The sequence below is a fragment of the Aricia agestis genome, chromosome 5 (genome assembly GCF_905147365.1).
Source record: "Aricia agestis chromosome 5, ilAriAges1.1, whole genome shotgun sequence".
Classification (NCBI taxonomy): domain Eukaryota; kingdom Metazoa; phylum Arthropoda; class Insecta; order Lepidoptera; family Lycaenidae; genus Aricia; species Aricia agestis.
Window position 1 is genome coordinate 9,403,034 of NC_056410.1, and position 16,665 is coordinate 9,419,698.

The 16,665-nt window shown below is 36.1% G+C and overlaps 1 protein-coding gene across 2 annotated transcripts in view; it reads left to right on the forward strand.

The window, feature by feature from the left end:
• Window positions 1-360: 360 nt before the first annotated feature.
• The window catches only part of LOC121726858, a 65,567-nt gene continuing 49,262 nt past the window's right edge, over window positions 361-16,665 (forward strand). Inside the window, exons 1-2 of one of the 2 annotated variants that reach the window (XM_042114468.1) lie at window positions 361-656; window positions 9,519-9,557. The gene's annotated coding sequence lies outside the window, so the exon portion shown is untranslated. The remainder of the gene's footprint in view (window positions 657-9,518; window positions 9,558-16,665) is intronic. The other variant, XM_042114470.1, reaches the window with a different exon arrangement.

Sequence of the window (16,665 nt, forward strand, 5' to 3'; positions counted from 1 at the left end):
TCTCTGAGTGCGGCCGTATTCTTAGTGTGCGTTAAAAATTTTCAACTTTTCCTCATGAGAAATAACAATAATTGTACAATAACTTAAAAAAACATATTATTTTGCGAACCTGAGCGTGACACAACAGTGCAGCGATAAGCGATAGCCGTAGGGATAATGGGATATTGGGATTAGTCAGGCTGGTGGGGTCCGTAACTCTGTACCACGTACTTTCCACAGTCCACGAGTCCTGTGCATACCGTGCCGATATAATATTTCGTAGCACCTCTGTCATATTCGAGCGTTTCACGAGTGCGAACGAGACCTCGGCGCCCCTCCACTCGCCAGGGCCACTCGGATCGCGGTCGTTCGTAATCGGCTGGCGGCTTCCTCAGTCGCTTGCTCAACGCGTCAGAGAGTGTTCGTCGGAGTGCGACAGGAACTCACTTGTAATTTAATCGTAGATTTTTAAACGTTTGGAATCTGTGTAAAAGCTGAACGTCACGCTTCGCCGCCGCCATCAGTGCCGTGGATCTTGGTTACGACTGTGTTGTATTTGTGATAGTGCTCGTGGCCGAACGGAACATCGTGGTATCGAGGTTGCTGGCGTCGTCGATCGTCTTTCGGTATTTAGAAGGAAAATCCGAGGTCTCGTAAAATTCTTGTTTACGTTGAAGGTAAGTCTTTTTCAGAATGGTTTCTTTGTTTTCCGATTAAATTTATAGTACAATTTAAGCGAGTCAAAATCGTTTAAAAGTCAAAGATGTCTGGATACTCTACGGAGAGCACTGATAGTTACCGTTATCTTGCAGTTTTATGAGCTATTGGCTTCTAACAAAATAATATCTTGTCTTTTGTAACAATGTGTTTTTACTTTTTAACATCTTTTTAACTTTCACTATAAGGTATCGTTATAAAATTGGTACATAATCCCGTTCCCAAATTTAGAATGTATTTTGCGATAAAGTGATTCACAGCATGTTTGTAGTATTAGATATAGATATCGACCAGATACATCATTTTACACTTCAATGTCATAACTTTATCTTGATGATTACGTACGCGGAAACGTGCTGTGTTCTTGATATAATATGTGCTTTATTTAATAAAATCTGACTTGTAAATTGATACAGACAGAAACGATAAGGAGCGTTGTGTTTTGAGTTGGAGAAGCGCCTACTAATAGGACCGCTATGAGATCGATCGTAATTAAATTATTTCTACTTTATATTTTATACACACAGCAGGAGCAAAGTTGCTGTCCAGTGAATCTTAATGGGCGTGGCAAGTGGCCAACTGCTACAAGGCTTACAGGACGAGTTTTTCAATCGTAGGAAATACCCAAAATGGTAAAATTACCATTCTGGGACTTCTTTTGATGTGAGATGATAGACTGAACTTAGATAACAGTCAGCAATGAAAGTTTAAGCTACTAGGTACATAAGGGTGGTTCTATTTTTTCGGTCCCATTTGCTTTCGGGGTCAAAATTTGATATTTACGAAATGAATTTTTTCGATCAAATACTTTTAAAATGTTAAGTCTATAGTGTTCTACTTTGCCACGTATTGTGTATTACTGTAAGATAATTAATCAAAAAGATATTAAACATCAAATAGCCAAAATTTCATTTCCAACGCTCATACGTTCCCAGATTGCTAAGCTTAGACACAATTTTCTTAGAGTTTACGTACCTAATTAATCTTATCATGTTTTGTACTGGAACATTAGCTTAAATACTCATATTAACCATTTTAAACATAAGAATGAACTCGTGCATGTGCAACATTGAGAGAACGTAGGTTTTAATTTTGTCACGTGAAATTTTTCATATCGTTCCGAGCAAATGGTTTTTATGTTTTTGACCAAATCTGCATCTGTGGATCTACGTGCAAACATGTTTCGGGACCCACACACCCATGTCTGCCATACATTATAGGCGAGATAAGATGTGCACATTGTTTCTCGGAGAAAATTAATTTTTTAGTTGCAAATTCTCGTTTTGTCACGGGTAAGCCTTCATTACCATCCATTGCCCATTTAAATGACTTTTGTTGCTAGTGATTTTTATAATACATTATGATAAAGGCTATTGAAATACCTTCTAAAGATATGTTGCAGGGCTTTTGAAAAATATAAGAATGCAACAAATATTTAAATTAAATGCCAAAACTTCATTTCCATCCACTTCATTCCCATCCATTACTTCCGATTTTTAAACCAATTTTCCGATTTTTTGGTAATATTTAGTATTTTATAACAGATTTTGTCCAAATCTTATCTATATATTACATTCCATTTTAATATTTCTTGCTGCGAGTCATTATGTACCAAATTACCGCTAATCTCAAAAACAGAGAATGGATTGCTTCATCATCAGTTGGTTCACTTGAATGGTTCTATTTTAGGGGTTCGTTGTCTGTCTCATGACTGTTATCTGCCATTAGATAGAAAAGGGGGGCTTAATTACGTCTGAGACAATATTTACTTAGGAGAAGTCACTGACGTTCAAAACAAAGATTTTTACCTAGCTTGTGGATTGTGGAACTCTATATAGATATTGTAGATTTACGACCTGTCAAAGATATGCTTCTGGAGCCTTCAATGAACCGACGAGCACACATTTTCATAGAAAATATATCTTCGAATAGTATTATTAATGTTAATCTCATAATGAAACTAAATATGTGATTATTTTGAAATAACTAGTATTTTTAGTAACATACGGATAACCCTGTATATTTTCCTTTTAATGAGTACCTATCCATGTAGTACTAATCTAGCTAGTACTTCATAATTAAGTGATTAAACATAATATTTAAGATTTTAAACTGTTTTTTAAGAATTTAAGATTTTATTAGTTACAGGAACATAATACATATTATTGTTGTGAAGCATCACTATATATAATGCTTGTTAATGTATTTAAAGTGGTATGTAACAAATTGAGATATTATTTTCAAGAGTTTACTAAAGTTTACTAAACTAGTGGGCGCAAAATTGCATAGAACTGCGATTTGTGAAACTATTTCTTAAAATATTGTTTTCTTAAAAAATTCTATTAAGTTAATAGTTAGGTAAAGTACATGAAATGATTGTATACGATTATATGTATAGTAGAACTAAAGATTGGTTGCATTTTTTAAATAAAATAGTAATGTATGACTTGTTTCTTACTTTTTAACAAAATTCTTATATTTTAGTTAATTTTTTAATAGAGGAGACTTAAATAAAAACACTGATCTTATTACTCATAAAAATAAAACAATAATAAGTATTCTGTTTATAACTTACATGAAATTCCTTAATTTTTTTCGCTTCCATATAAATATTTTTCATTTCCATCCAATCCTTTAAATTTCCATCTTATCGATTTTCATTTCCGTCTGTTGCATCATTACCATCCATCTATTTATATCGTAAATATAAATAGCAGACTAAGGCAATTCAGGGATCAGAGTAAGTATACGTATACAAGCCTAAATACAAAATTTCGTCGTAATATCTTAAAAAAAAAATTCTACAAAAATGGCCAAATGGGACTGAAAAAATAGAACGACCCATAACTGATAACATCATATGAGTGATGATATGAGCTAAGAAAAGCTAACGGGATTTTTAGCCTTGCGATATTGTATAATTACAGACACACTGTCTATGATTAAAAACTATGTTGCTGACTGGATTTATATGCCGATGGCCATAACCAACATCTGGCACTAAACGAGCCCTGAAAATCCAGCAGAGTAATCGAGCTGAATGAAGTATGAAAATTGTAAATAATAGAAAAGCTACATAACAATCGAACAATCGAAGCCACACGATGACATGCTGAATGCCCCATTCTAATTTCCAATAAATCTTCAAGACAGCGACACTCGCCATACTTGTTCACTAGACCTTGCAATTCACTTTCGGAATATTGAGTTTTAACTGACAAATACATTCCTTAGAAAGTATGTAACCTCGGTGTAGTCAGTTGGTGAGCTCAAAATCTGATAAAATCTTGCATAAAAATCCATTAAGTATTAAGTTTATTGTACTATGACGTAGCTCGACGTGCCCACAGGTTTTTAAGTGCATTTGGCAGCGAGAATCGATAACATACATTTTGTCACTCTCGTTGTCCCCTATATAGCTTTTAGAGAGATGAAGTTTTAACGTGGTTACGAGGCCATTTAACCATTTCAGTAAATTTAACCATCCATGCATAATATGGCCAGCAGAACTCGATTTTGATTTTGTGTCACACACGCGACTCAATTTTGCCAAAAAGAAACTCATTACAAATTATTTGTGGCACACGTGACATTCCTAACAGAAAAACGAAGGGAGGGTAGTGAATGACCGAAATATTGCACGAAAGATAATTTCCCCTACAGTGGAGTGATGTCGTCAGCTGATAGTAGAGGTTAATAGCCCCGACTTTGTCCGCACTTATCGTACTATGTATGCAAGAGGTCCGGGGTTATCCGCAGACATTTTTAAACCAAGTGCACAAACATTTAGGCCTTGTTACGCTTGCTCCGGAATCACGAACGTATGATCTATAGTCTATACTATAAAACTAAAGAGTTTGTTGGTTTGCTTGCTTGAACGCGCCAATCTCAGAAACTACTAGTCCGATTTGAAATATTATTTTAATTTTAGATAGCCCATTTATCGAGGAAGGCTATTATAGGTTATATATACTTAATGATATATTTTCACGCTAAGGCCCAATTTCACCAACGTCTGTTAGTGTTAACAGCTTGTTAAAATATCATGTCTTCTCTTTCATTCATATGAAAAGCGAAAGAGGTAACATAATACTAATTCGAGCATTAACTTTAACAGTCGTTGGTGAAATTGGGTCTAAGGCCAATAGCCAATAGGAGCGAAAGTACTTAAAAATAAAATTATTTAGAATAACCTAAAACCTACATGATAATATTATATAAGATTATCAGACCCAGTACTTACATTTGTGCATGTACATATATTTATATTATGTATAAACGAAGTCGCGGGTCAAAGTTAGCGTTAGCCCAAAGTAACTACCTATTCCACGCAAATATAAATCGCGGAAGGTAGCTTAAATAGTAATTATTTTTAATATCTACTTAGTATTAAAAATAATTAAGTAAGTACTATAGTTACTAATTAGATAAATAATAAATCGTAATTTATAGGCACAAGTTGATGGGTAGGTCCGTGTATTGGTACTGTACATTTTACAATATTGAGCCTTGAATAACATCATGTTTTCCTTATCAATAAAAAAAATCCCACTTGGAGTTTTAAGAACCAAATAATTTTTCGAGGGCAGCCATGTTCCATGAGTCACTTTAAATCAGAAAATCTATTATTAAAACTAAATCTTACTTGGACTTTGTAAACTATTGCGAATTAAATGGTTACGCTTTATTCAGTGAGTACAGTTAATGTGCGTAAACCAGTTAGGGCGTTTGTGCACTACACGGAATTTTACCATTTTTACCGTCCGGCGTGGCGCGGCGTCCCGATTTCTTACGTTTTGATATGGCAAATGTGAAATAACTTTCACATTTGCCTTATCAAAATTCAAAACGTAAGAAATCGAGACGCCGCGCCGCGCCGCGCCACGACAGACGGTAAAATTCCGTGTAGTGCATAAACACCCTTTTTTTTTTTTTTAAAGAAGGCAGGTCGCTGTAGCCCTGACGTCACTGCGACCCATGAGGATCTATTGTGACTCCTTCGCACTAGAGTATCATCCCCAACCCAATACTGCTCATAAATTGAATGATATGGTTGGGGTTGGTGCCACGAATTTCCTCTGTGGACGAGTATTCGTGGCGACCAAGGTGCCTTTTCCTGCTCTGTAGCAGGGATGTTGCGGATCCCGATTTTTCACATCCGCTGATGCGGATTTTTAGAGGTTCACATCCGCGGATGCGGATGCGGATCCTACATAAATATAGTTAATAAAATGAAAGAGTATTATTTTCATTTTTATTAATGTACTAGCTGTTGCCCGCGACTTCGTCCGCGTCAACATAGTATAATAATAAAGATGGATAGTCCGCTAACAAATAGGAAAAAAGTGAAATATAACCTCCTCCTTTTTGGAAGTCGGTTAAAAAGTAGCCTAAGTAACACCTTACTACATCTACCAAAAAAAGTCCCGGCAAAATAGCTCCAGCCGTTTCAGAGATAAGCCGGAACAAACAGACAGACAGACAGACAAAAATTGAAAAAATTTTGTTTTGGTGTATGTATCGTATATAGATTCATATGCATGTAGTAAAAAACGGTTCTTTCAATATTACAAACAGACACTCCAATTTTATTTATATGTATAGATTACAAAATAATAGTACAGGTTCCCTAAAACAAACTTTTAAAAACCTCTACCACTTTTTTGTTAGTAAGTACACGAAGTTATAAATAGGAGCATAAAGCATTATACTAAAATTATTAAATAGTAATAATGACGCTTTTTATTAAGTACTAGCTGTTGCCCGCGACATTGCCCGCGTGGACTTTAAGAGGATACCACAGCGGCTAGAGAAATGAAAAAAAAGAACGTGTAATATCTATAGCTGTCTCCCTTACCTCAAGCCTATACCGCAGAACGCGATAGAGACAACTGCAGAAAATCCAGAAAATCAACGATTCGTTGTCCCCTGATTCCTTCTCCAAAACTTAACCGATTTAAGTACTTTTTTCATTAAAGATTAAAAAAAGGCTTGAGCTGTGTTCCTATGTTTTGCTTTTTTTGTATAATCTATCCAAATCTGTTTTCTGGACGTTTGAACACAGTGGAAAATCTGGCCATTTTTTTGGGTTTTTGAACGTTCATATCTTATTTAATAATTAAATTATGAAAAAAAAGAAAACATAGGGACATTGTATTAGTGGCCGTAGATATTCAGGAAAAAAATTATAACTCTACTAGCATTATCCAGGGAGGAAACAGGGGACAACGTTTGTATGGAAAAAATGGCGGTGTGGAATCCTCTTAATAGCGCGCGGTGTCAATAAAATTGGTGTCAAAAGCATTTTAAAACCCTGGTACCCCTTATATCAAAATACCCAAAACAGCCGTGTAGTGTGCACATAATATGTTTTTTTTTTAATTAAACTTTTTTATACCTTTTAAAGCTTATTTAGCGTTACACAACTTAGCTGCATAATGCATTACACAACTTTAGCTTTGCCCAATACCCATAAACTATTTAGTATTTATTATTGGTAGACTGTTGTTTCTGATTTCTATGTTGGTACGTGAGTTATTTAATAACATGACGTATAACAATCGAAAGAATCGAAATATTAACTGAACATGGTACCACCTCTTATAGAAATACATATGAGCAAGCGTTAGCGCGATCTAGGCGACTCTTGGCGCCATCTGTTCCAGTTTTTGGAACTAACTTAATTGGAACAAATTTACGCATAAACACCCCCTTACAACCCCTTTTTCCAGTAAGAAGTAGCCTATGTCCTTTCTCAGGCTTTAGACTATCTGTGTACAAAATTTCATTACAATCGGTTCGGTAGTTTTGGCGCTGTTGTTTTTGAATTTGATATCTAAGTTGGTAGGTGAGTTATTAGTTAATAACGTGTATAGTAATCGAAAGAATCGAAAAACCTAGCTCAACATTATACCACCTCTTATAGAAATATGCTATAGCCCGATCTAGGGGACTCTTGGCGCCATCTGTTTTGAGTTTTTGGAACCTTTTTCTTTTCATTATTGGTAGACTGTTGTTTCTGATTTCTATGTTGGTACGTGAGTTATTTAATAACATGACGTATAACAATCGAAAGAATTGAAATATTAACTGAATATGGTACCACCTCTTATAGAAATACATATGAGCAAGCGTTAGCGCGATCTAGGCGACTCTTGGCGCCATCTGTTCCAGTTTTTGGAACTAACTTAATTTGACCAAATTTACGCATTTTCACCCTCGACTCTTACAACCCCCTTTTCCAGTTAAAAAGTAGCCTATGTCCTTTCTCAGGCTTTAGACTATATGTGTAGAAAATTCCATTACAATCGCTTTCACGCCAAAACTACGTTCAGTAGTTTTGGCGTACTGATGCTGCGAGTGTCCATGGGCGACGGAAGTTTGCTTTCCATCAGGTGACCCTTTTGCTCGTTTGCCCCCTTATTCCATAAAAAAAAAAAAACTGTCAATTGCCCAAGTGACTCGGTCAGGCTTAAAGATCATGGAAGCTCATCTCCAGTCGTCAACTGATGGTCTCGTTTTAATAATCGTATGAGAGAAGGCTTCGTGATTTTCGAGATGGATACTGTTGGGGAAGTATACGAGTAGTCTGGAGGTTTGCGAGGTGTTATTCACTTCCTCACAGAACCTTGCCCAAGAGCGTCTTTTGGCCTTCCTTAGCTCCCTATTAAACGTCGTCAGGGCGGTTCTGTATGCGTCCCAGTTCCCGTCTCTTTTGGCTCTGTTAAACAGAGCTCGGGTCTCTTTCCTGAGTTGCGCCAGAGTACCGTTCCACCAAGGTACGTTACGTTTATTTGACGTTTTCTTAACAGGACAGCTTCTGAGGTAAGCATCATTCAAGCTATGCTCCAGCTCTCCCACCGTTAGTTCCAGTTGTTCTACGGTCTTGACAGCTTTGTTGACTGCTACGAGTTCACTGTGAAAGTGCAGCGCTGAAAGACCAAATTTTTTTTTTCACTTTTGTATGGGCAAGCGCCCCAGCGTCACGAGTTTTCCCATACAAAAGTGAAAAAAAGTTGGTCTTTCAGCGCTGCTATTCTCTACAAGGAACATAATATACACACTTTAAAGTATTATCACTTAGTTTTGTAAAAAAAATATACAGGTGTATATTACACGTACCATTAGCCACTTTTGACCCCCTCATAATAAATAATTCAGAAACTATTAAACATAAACCTGTCAAATTTGGCTCATATTATATTAAGACATGCGAGATACAATATATTATATGGTCTAAATTCCATAAACACAGCTCAAACGATATTAAAGTAGATTAGATTTGACTTGGCTAGTTTTTATCAGAATTAAAATTTTCAAAAACTTTATGAAATGACTGATGTAATGAAAACTGGCCAAGATAGATCTAATTTACTTTAAGATCTCACATTATTTAAATAACAACAATTGTTTATAGATAATATTTAAAGCAAAAAATAGACTTTATTATTTTTTCATAATGTTATTATGTATTTTTCGATTTTCCATAGAACTTGGCACTCATTTAGATCTCCATTGTTTTTACGGCGAATTCCATAGACAAGCATAATGTTTGTATTGAACTTGGATCTTCTTTTTTACATAATAATATGTTTTTGGGGGGGATACATTTTACTGTTACAGTTGGAAGCAAGTTGGAAGGATCAGAATTCACAACTCAAAATGTTTATTGATAATGTCTTTTGTATTTCGAAAGATGGAAACAAATTAAAGTAGACCAATACGCATTTACTCACATATATCTGTATTCTGTTTAAATTAATGTATGTAACTGTGTTGTATGTATTTGTTTAATGTATGCGCGTCAATTAATATTGTTACAGAAAACACCGGCAACCATATCTCGGGCAACAAGTGTTTCAGTGAGTAACAACATAATATTTTATTTTTGTCATTTTTTTATACTGTTTTAGGTTTTAGGAGGGCGACTAAACCAAAAAATTAAACATCGTCCTTCTCTCTTCACACTCACGCCCGTCTTTCATAATAGGTAATTATGCCAGGTGAAAAAGGACGACGCGTAATCATCGCCAAGTTAGTTTTACTCATGAATAAAAAAATAAAAGATTAACCACCTTACTAATAAACGTTGTATACGCTTTGAATAATTATAACTTATACAGTGTTTTGTTCCTGTCACACAAGTGACATTTTTAATTGGATTGAAGAAGACAAAACACTGTATAACTATTCAAAGCTTATACTTACAGCGTTTATTAGTAAGGGAGATAATGATTATGAAAAAAGGATTTTGAGCGAATTTAGGCTTTATCAATGCCTTTTTAGATATTAAAAAATGTTAAAGAAAAGACAGCAAACTTCGAAGATCCAAGCAAAAATGTGTCTTAAACCAAAAAACTATCAAGCATTTCTTCAGTAATCGTGTTTTCATCTTGACCACATTTTAATCTTCATGAACTGAAGTTACCGTACTTGTGTAAAATCTTAAGTGTCTAAAAACACTATGCCGAATTTCCGCGGCGGAAGTTCGGCTTGATTCCGCCTGCAATGTACAGTTTATTTTAAACTAGCTGTTGCCCGCGACTTCGTCCGCGTGAACTTCAGTTTATAGCGCGCGATGTCAACAAAATTGGTGTCAAAAGCTTTTATAAAAAAGACCCTGGTACCCCTTTAATCAAAACAGCTGTGCAGTGTGCACATAATATTTCATGTTTTTTAAATTAAACTTTATATTTTATGCCAAATTTTAAAGCTTATTTAGCCCCCCAATTGCACAACTTTACCCATAAACTATTTATAATTGATAGGTTTAAGGTTACGTCACTGTATATAATATAAAGTACTGACTTATTAAATAACGTAAGAAAAATAACAATCGAAAAAAAATCGAAACTCGTATTTTCACCCCCTTACAACCCTTTTTTCCAGTAAAAAAGTAGCCTATGTCCTTTCTCAGGCTTTAGACTATCTGTATACAAAATTTCATTACAATCGGTTCGGTAGTTTTGGCGTGAAAGCGAGACAGACAGAGATACTTTCGCATTTATAATATTAGTATAGATTACGGACGCGATGGGTGATGACTGATGAGTGATGAGGATGACACACCATGCCGAAATTTCGTCGCGATATTGTATGCGTTTGACATAGCTGACGTAATCATGCGGAATTTCCGCCGCGGAACTTCGGCATGGTGTGTTTAGACACTTACGACTTGACCCAGTTGTAACTTGAAAGTTGCAAATGTTATTCTATAAAGGTTAATTTATAATAGTGCAGAGTCGTAGCGCAGCGAAGCGAATTCCCAAAAACTGTACACAGAAAATTCAACCGTAACACAAGAACGTAACGTACACATTAGTTCTGCGATATCAACCGGCGTTGGTCGGGCGCATGCGCGCGAATTCGCGCAGATGCGCCCGACGCGCGCGCGACTTTTAAAATTCTCAGATGTAATGTGTGTGTTAACGCTTTTGAGTTAAGATTGGATTTGCTATGTTCAGTTTTGAATTTTGATACTTCGCTTCGATGTGCTTCGACTCTGTGTTAATATAAATTGACCCTAAGAAGTGAGAATGCATCTTTCTGCCCATTACTGTCAGCTATAAGTACGCAAAATGTAAACTAAAGTATTCACCTGATCTCGATCACAACAATTCTCACTTCGGCGAAGTCGGTTTGCAGTGCAACACAGCGTGTAGTGTAGCTAGGTGCGCGGGTGTCGGGTCCCGCCGCCAGGGGGCGCCCGTCGCGGGGCACAGGTCAATGACGCCCTCCGTCTGGGGCCCGCCCCGGCCCCTCTGCGCGCCTGAACCAGTTCCCCACACACCGATGTAGCTTACCGCCTTCTGCTATCTAGTTAACACGAATACTGTACTCGCTTACCTGCCAAACATTCCTGCTGGGTTACATTCAGTTTCTATAAAAAGTTGGCAGCGATAGACACCGCGAGCAAAAAGTCGTATGTGGGCACGGTTGGCCTCAGAACTCCCACGTAGGCAGCTCGCGCTCGGCGGTGCCGAATGAATCGGTTAGGAATTAGGCGGTTAGTATTGAAATACCGGTTTGGATGATATTATCGCGGGAAGGTTGTATCCACGTTGTATCGTCAGAACGACACGATCGTGGGCAGTGGCGCAACCGTCGCTTTCGCAAACATTTCGTAACCTCCTCGCTCCTCGGCCGATAATAGTCGAAAGTTTCATCACGATTTCTGTCAAGTTTACCCGACGGCTCGTCCGTATCGAGTGTGCACGTGACAAAAAACGTACAATCCACATGTGCCCAATATTCAAGTGTTTCTTGGAATTTAAGTTACACTGCGGATTTGGAGAGTTGTAACTTATTCAAGATAGATGGACGTTAACGCTAATCGGTGAAATATGTTAAGTGTTTGGCATGCCGCATGACATGTTTACTTGTGAATTGATGTGATGGGAACAGTGGATGACGCAGACGTGGCAGCAAAGCACAACTAGAAATTATTGACACCAGTAATATTTTGTTCAATACAAAATAGAGTTACTCTTAATACGATATTAATGTCATAATATGATGCTATCAGTTATTTACATTGATTCATAGCAATTCATCGAAATTTACCCTGGCTACTAGGAAATATAAGGTCAGGTGGGGAAAGAGAAACATACTTTACTGGTTTTTGAACATTTTGGCCTGTGCTACGCGCAAATCAACAGTAAACGAAGGGTTACGGAAACATCCGAAACCATGATCAGCTTGGCTGACTAGTCGGCCAAAGTCATGATCGGCACATCTCTACAAATAAGGAAAAATAATTTTATTTCAACAAGACAGAAAATGGTAATACACATTACAAAATGAAAAATGAATTCTGAAAAGATAGTTAACTTGAATTAACATCTACGTGAGCAAAAAAACTTTGGACCCCTTTTGACGAACAATGCGGAAACGTAGGTGCATGAAATTTCGCACAGTTAGGGCGCGATCAGACGTGCACGTGTTCTACTATGTATAGCGTATGGGAAAACACGCGCGCAGCACGCGCCGAAGTCCGAACCCGCGCAGAACACGCGGACGTCTGATCGCGCCCTTATAGTTTATTGGAGAAGGAGTGCATCGAGATTCGAGCCAACGTTGTTTTAAAATTATGCTATCTACTACTATGACTCTCTTCAGACTCAGATCTTCCACGCAGACTACTACAGCGAGCAAAACAGTTTTTTCTGTAGGCTCACCGTTTTTGCATATTTAACATTATTATTATCATTCGGTTAAAGTGTGTATGCGTAACGAAGTAACGATTCTAATAGTAATATTATAATTACCCGTATAACGCGAAGCAGTCACGGTCGGAGTCGTCCCGCTTGCAGTGTGAACCCGGAAAGACGGTGTTCACTGGTACCTAGTTCCAGCTAACGGTAGCGTGTTGCCTATTATCTTCAGATTGCAATAATAACGCCGCGACAGCGCAGCGTCGTCGCGGCGTGGCGTGGACGCCATTTTGTACACTCGTCTAGGGAGTGACGTCAGAATCCATTTTGCTACTGAGTGTCAAAAACGCGGAGAAGGCAAGCTGCTTGCACGCCGCGCAATCGCGGCGTCTGCGCTGCGCAGTCGCGTCGCTCTCAAATCATTGAATATCCTGGTCGTAAAACAACATATTGTTTAACGCTCTGTAAGTAAATAAAACATACATTTTTACTTATTACTTGTAGGCTATTTCATTGTAAAACGGAGAGTCAATTCAGAAATATTAAAAATCCTACCAAAAACATAAATGTAAAAATGGTGAGCCAAGTTCCATACAAACATAGACTTCGCTGTAAAAAGGATGGAGATCTAAATGAGTGCCAAGTTCTATGGAAAATTGAAATATGTATGTATAGGAACGAAATAACATTATAAACAAATAATAGAGTATATTTCTTTGAGTTATTGAATATCTATAACAATTGATGATATTTTTAAATAATGTGAGATTTTTGCTTAGTTTCGCTCTGTCCGACTTGACCGATTTTTTTGTTTTTTGATTTAACCCTACGCACAATTACCGACCTGGATTCCAAATTTCAGCCTTCTAGGTCATCTGGATCTGGGTTAGAATTTTGATCTATAAAATAAATAAAATAAAATATTTTTATATTCAAAATAGGTATCATAAATACTCTCTTTTAACGTCGTTGAAAGAACGAACAAACTAAGGTGCCTAACACCGGTTCGGGAACTAACTTCGGGAACTATAGGCCAGTCAATGATAAAAATGTAGATTTTCGGACCTTTAATATCTTTTTTTTTTTTTTTTTTTTATTATGGCAACAAACAGTCATGTTTACATAAAAACTTACATTACGTTTACAATAATTAAGGTTAAAGACCTACAGTGCCCAAGAATTATACAAATACATTAGAGAAGAAGTTATTGGTACTCAAAGAAAACAAAATTACATAATAAGTGAAGTGTGTACAGTGAGATATTATGAGATCAAATAAAGGTGAATCTAAAGGTAAAAGGCTACTTATACATAGAAATTAGGAAGTTAACATAACTTTAAGCTTATTCTTTAGTATGTTAAGGGATACATTAAATAAATCTAGATCCAAAAATTCTTTGTTATAAGTGTTGGTGGAACGATAAAAGAATGAATTTCTAGTATAATTTTTATTGCGACGAGGTGGAACAAACAAAGGTATTTTACGTAAGGAGCGCACGCGAATACGAGATGGACAAGAAAATTCTAAACAGCCAAGAAGCGCTGAAGAATCAATAAGGGAATTTATAATTTTAAAGAGATAAGTAATATCAAATGATTTACGCCGGTCGGATAGAGTAAGTAATAACCATTTGAGCTGTGTTTATGAAATTTAGATCATAATTTTATCTCGCAAGTCACATTATATGAGCTATATTTGAAACGTTAAATGTGAAATAGTTTCTGAATTATGTGGGGGTCAAAAGTAGCTGCAAATTGTTCGTGTAAGATTACACACGGTGATGCTCGCCAGTTCTGTTATGCTGGAACTTGGCTTGACACGCTACCGCGTATCTGGATCTAAAATCCCCATAGCTGTACTCTACTTACTGAATAATTTTCATTTAATTGTAATAAAAGTCAGTGTCAGGGCTCGGGTGTATTAATTTTTCGCAGCTGTGCCAAATTTCCTTTTACATACGTCTCAAAAAATCCCATGATAAACATCTTAACCGACAGGTAAAGTAAATAATTGAAAAGTACTTGAAACGTCCTTACGTTTTGTGATAAAATTGCGATTGTAGGTACGCAATTTCCATACCTAAAGAGCCTCAATACAAGCGGATATGTTCGGGAGGGTCAACGGTTCTCCTTGAAGGGGTGTTCACCTCGAGCGACCTCATACGACACGCACCGCAAAAACAAAAGCATGGATATCGACCTGATAAACGTCACTAATAGGTACACTTCATTTTCAAGGTGTACAACCTTCGCAAATTATTTTTAAGCAAATAAAATAATTGTGCGTAAATGCCACGACTCTTGCGAAATTTAAGGTTGTTTCATGTTTGTATTGTGCGATAGCACACATTTTTATTTCGTTGTATCGCGAAGAAGGTGATCGTACTTCCGCCAACTTTTTAGCAGACTTTACATAAATCATAGGATAATGCCATAATGCATACGGCATTACCCTATGGCCTATTGCTGATGTTATTTTGCTTTGCCTAGTACAGTAATGATACTTTCAATACAACGGTACATGATTTTGCTAGCAAACGTTTAGATTCGACTGCCAAACGATACAATATATTAATAATAATAATTGTTATAAATTGTGTGATTTTGTTGCTAGTTATCATTAATAAATAATTTACGGATATACTTGAATCTTGTCGTAAAAGGTCAGACAGTTGAAACATTTTACATTCGATTAATGAACAAGAAATTCTTGTTTCGCTCTTGATAACGTTATACTTACCTTGGTACCCGGTACCCACCATTCCAGAATACTTGAAATCACAATAAAAACCTTATTCGAATGATATTTGTATAGATAGGTACATATTAGCTTGTTAGCTTATTATTCTAAACGTTTGTTATCATTGCAGATAAGTGATAATTAATCGTCATTCGTCGGTGAATGTACGATTACTTTTCCCGATGATTGGCAAAAATTATCGATTCGTATTTGCTCATCTACTTATAAGAAAATAATAGGTATAGGTAATGTCGGAGTTATTTTTAATTTATTTTTTAGAACAAGGCTAGTTGATTGACTTGCACAATAATCAACAATTAATTATTTATATTAAAGTTTTTTCTCAACTAAAATAATAATTTATTAATAAGTTACCAAATCGTTACCTAAATGTTAATTTATAAAATATTTAAAATTCCGATGAGGCGAGAAGTATCGAGTTATTACTTTTTTTTAATTACTTACATAATAATATTATGTACTTACTTGCATTGTTCTTAGTTCTTACAGTAGAGAGATTTAAGTAAGTACATAATATATGTATGATAAGTAAAATGATGTACTTACTTTAAATATTTAATATACTTAATATTTTATGTACTTGATACATCATCAATTTAAAAGATCACTGGATCTCGATTTTAATCTACTAAGGATTTAGTAGACCTAACCCATGTTTAGATTATAATATCTTGTTCTTAAAATATAGAGTATTCCTATAACCTAATTATGTACCTACCTATTCTGTGTTACAGCGAAAAAAATAGTGTGCGTTACCCCAGCCAAATGCTGTCGATTTTTTCAAATTTTTTTCCTACCCCAATTAGTGCCCAGGCTTCTATATATAAAAGTACTAGCTGTTGCCCGCGACTTCGTCCGCGTGGACCTCAGTTCATACCGCGGTGTCAACAAAATTTTTGTTAAATTTAAAAGCTTTTTAAAACCCTGGTAATTAAATCAAAATACCCAAAAACAACAAATAATATTTCATTATTTTAAATTAAACTTTATTTATGCCAAATTTTAAAGCTTATTTAGCCCCCCATTACACAACTTTACCCATAAACAGCTGTAATT